This window comes from Nicotiana attenuata, unplaced genomic scaffold, assembly GCF_001879085.1.
Source record: "Nicotiana attenuata strain UT unplaced genomic scaffold, NIATTr2, whole genome shotgun sequence".
NCBI classification, from domain to species: Eukaryota; Viridiplantae; Streptophyta; class Magnoliopsida; order Solanales; family Solanaceae; genus Nicotiana; species Nicotiana attenuata.
In genome coordinates, this window is record NW_017671572.1 from 95,528 (window position 1) to 100,153 (window position 4,626).

Genomic DNA, 4,626 nt, shown 5'->3' on the forward strand with positions numbered 1-4,626 from the left:
GGGGGGGTACAAACTGGAATTGCGTGAGATGAGTAACGAGGGGCTCACACGATGTGAGTTACCCTTAAATCCCTTGGTCTCTCAAATTTTATCCCTAGTTAAATACGATTAATTCTAAAAATAAAAAGATAAATGATTTACTAGAAAAGATTGGAAAAAATAGTTATTTTACTTACCAAAAAAAAAGTTAAAATCAATAAATAAAGTGTTCCGCCGCAACAGTATAACTAGTGTGCCTAAAGTTAAGGGGAAAGTTGGTGGGCTTTTGCAAAAGCTCAGCAAGTGTCACGTTGGGCTTTTGTAAATGTGGAGTAGTGAGGGCCCACTTGACAATAACAAGGAACAGAAGGGAAACGGAAAGAGAAATTTTCATAAAGCACCATATCTTTTAGTAGTAATTAGCTATATATAAATACCGTTTGTTATATTACAGATTATAAATATTTTTTTTGTGGTTATAAGATGTATTTGATGTATTTAAGATATTGTATTCATGAATACAGTAGCAAAAATAGGCGTAAATCAGGGAAGTTCAGCTAATCAGTTGTTGTATTCGAGTGCATTCGGCTGTATTCATGGAGTGAAACATGGGATTACAGCTGGACAGATTATTGTATTCGACTGTATTGACTGTATTCACGGCGTGAAATAGGGGATTACACTGTTTTTAAAACGGAAAGTGAATCAATTAACATAATAGACTCCTAATATAACTCAACAAACTCAATTATAACACACAAATTTTGTATTTTTCAGTTATAAAAAAGCTTCTCAACTGCAAAATACCCCAAAAACATAGCAATCTTCAGAGAAATTATATAATACATCTGAATACATAAATTATATTAATTAAAAAAAATATATGAATACATTCATGGCATATAGCGAGATAATGAATACAATAAAATAGATAGAATACAGAGGGATACATTGAAATACAATGAGAAAAAAGACACTGGATACAATAAAATACATGGAATACAACGAGATACATTGAATTACAATGAAAAAAAATAGTGAATACAATGAAATACATAGAAATACAGCGAGATACATTGAAATGCTCTTAAAAAAAAGGTAACAGAATCTTCAAATTGCTCAACCCCAAACTTCAGACGGCCTATTTTAGTCGACAATTTTCCAACGACCCATCGGATTCCGACCATGATTCCATAAGCAGCGATGAGAGAAAAAAGAAGAATACGAGAAAGATCGCTGAAGAAGAAATTCAGTAGTCAATTTCTGTTGTGAACCCTATCTTCCTGTCTAAAAGTGCCTTCTATATCTTGTTTATTCTCCACTTCTTCTAATATAACACTAGCCCCATGTGTTCCTGTTTAGAGTCATTGTCGCTAGAAATATCAGAAACAGCCTTGGAGTTTATCGGTCTTCATACTCAATTGAGAATTTTAGTGAGGTAAGAGAAATCCCTGGAATCGACGCATCCCTTATGAGTCAAGATTCAAATCTCATTAAGGTCAAACTTCAAGATTTTCCTCGGTAGCCTACTTTCAATTGGATGATACCAAATGCATTGATCGAGATCCGGAATACATCCGGAATTTTACGAAAACAATCAAAATCGGAAAGGAGGAAGAAGAAGAAACATACCGGAGTTAGCGTATTATTCATGTCCACGAAACTTTGGGAGAAAGAGAGTTGATATTAGAGGAAGAGGTCCACGAAACTTTGGGAGAATGGGATGTATCAAAGTAGAGAGAGAAAGAAAAAGTGTAACTGATTAGCGTATTTAGTGGTTTAGGGCAAGGAGGAAACCAAAATTAAATATTTTGCTATAAATCTTAAAAGGTATCTATAGAATATAATTTTTTTAAATGGTATTTATTTAAAATAAATAAGGTGTTAACCTTTGCTATAGGAGGTAAAAATTCCTTTTCATAAAGCACTATCTTTTAGTAGTAATTAGCCATCTATAGATACCATTTGCTATATTACGGATTATAGATACCTTTTCTGTGGTTATATGATATATTTGATGTATTTAAGCTATTGTATTCATGAATACAGTAGCAAAAATAGGTGTGAATAAGGAAAGTTCAGCTAATCAGTTGTTGTATTCGAGTGTATTCGACTGTATTCATGGAGTGAAACATGGGATTACGGCTGGACAGATTATTGTATTCGACTGTATTCGATTGTATTCACGGCATGAAATAGGGGATTACACTGTTTTTAAAACGGAAAGTGAATCAATTAACATAATAGACTCCTAATATAACTCAACAAACTCAATTATAACACACAAATTTTGTATTTTCAGTTATAAAAAAGATTCTCAACCGAAAATACACCAAAAACATAGCAATCTTCAGAGAAATTATATAACACATTTGAATACATAAATAATATTAATTAAAAAAAATATATGAATACATTCATGGCATATAGCGAGACAGTGAATACAATAAAATAAATAGAATACAACGGGATACATTGAAAATACAATGAATAAAAAGACAGTGAATACAATGAAATACATGAAATTCAACGAAATACATTGAATTACAATGAAAAAAATGACAATGAATACAATGAAATACATGAAAATTATTGAAATATAGTAACAGAAAATTAAGTTGCTCAGCCCCAAACTCCGTCGTCTTTGTTCAAGAACAAACCCTAATTTCTGGCGAATCCGCCGTTCACCGGAAGCCGGTAGTGAAAATGCGCCGCCTTGGTCCAGAGATGGTGCCTTCAATGGCAAAAAACAACGTTAAAGCCTACAATGCCATATCTCAGAAGATGTAGAAATCACAGGAACTTATATCCTTCAATGACGAATTGATTGATATAGACGAATTAAGGATATCACAGAAACTTATATCCTTCAAAGCCTTCAAGCCTTCAATAATGAATTGAGGAAGGAAGAGGAACAATGAATTCAATGGGTGGTTTTGCCCCCCTCTGTCATTCTAATTGATTGGTAAAGACGAATTAAGGATATCACATAAACTTATATCCTTCAAAGCCTTCAAGCCTTCAATGACGAATTGAGGAAGGAAGAGGAACAGTGAATTCAATGGGTGGTTTTGCCCCTCTCTGTCATTCTCCACCGTCGATGATCACTCAAATGAAAATTTTCCGAGACAATGGAGATGAATCAGTGGAGAATTGTGGTTGTATTCATGGATAAAGACTGGCGTTGAGAGAGAGGGAGGACGGAGAAAAATCTGAAAGAATGAGAGAGAAAAATAATACAAAGTGTATTTTATGCCTTAAGGGTAGGAGGTGACCATAAATAGATATTTGGCTATAAAAATCAAAAGGTATCTATGTAATATAAGTTTTTAAAAAGGTATTTATTTAAAATAAATAAAGTATCAACCATTGCTATAGGAGGTAAAAATTCCAAACAAAAATTAGAAATAGCCTAGTTTACAACTGATAGGGTATGTTTATCAGACTAGTCTTAGGCTACGCGCATACCTTACAATAACTTTATATTTTCTTAAAATTGCATAAATATTATTAATAGCCTGTTTGGCCAAGCTCTTTTTGGCCAAAGTAATTTTTTTTGGCCAAACAATTGAGGTGTTTGGCCGACCTTTTGGAAGGAAAAAAAGTGTTTTGAGGAGAAGCAGAAGCAGTTTTGGAGAAGCAGAAAAAAGTAGCTTCTCTCCAAAAGCACTTTTTTGAGAAGCACTTTTGAGAAAAATACACTTAGAAGCAGTTTTTTAAAGCTTGGCCAAACACTAATTGCTGCTCAGAAGTGCTTTTCAAACTAATTAGCCAAACACAAACTGCTTCTCACCAAAAGTACTTTTGAGAAAAGCACTTTTGAAAAAAAACACTTCTCAAAATAAGCTGATTTTTGCAGCTTGACCAAACAGGCTATAAGTGATGTATGTGAGATATAAAGATGTAAACTAAAGATTAAATAAAAATTTAAATCTCTGAATATGAAGAAGGTTAATGATATTTAACTAACTAAACAAAGAATTGTACTTACTTTTTATTCTATGTTTAGTCACTTGTTTTTATAAATAAAGTGTAACTTCGATGGCATGAATTAGAGGAACGTATTGTAATTTACTTTTAATTCTATGTTTAGTCAATTGTTTTCTTAATTAAATAAAGTATTCTTAAAATTTCTTAAAATAAGAAAAGATAAAAAAGAAAACATTCCTAGATTTCTTAACATAAATAACAAAAGAAAATACGCATCTAATAAAGAATCATTAGTTATTTTGGGTATGACATCTAATATTTAAAGGTTTTATTATAATGCCTAACGAAGAGAAATTTCAATTTAAGGAAGGTCCTAAATATTAGACCAAGTATATTAATGAGAATTAATTTTAAAATTTTAAATAGTAGGAAAGTAACTTAAATTATAATTTTATCCAATATAAACTCTATTTTTAAAGAAAAAGACGAACGACATTTTGCTAAGGGCCTTCGTGCTTTTAGTATAGTATAGATATAGATTTTATTTCCGTATAAAATAGTAGTTATTTTTCAATGATTTTACAACTACCGGCTATTCTTTGATCATCAGTCCGTAAATTGATTAGCCCATGCCAATTTCGCGGAACAAAATGCATAATAAATCTAAAGTAAAAGCATGAGTATTCTGGTTGATGTTTTCGAGTTCTGCCGTTCATG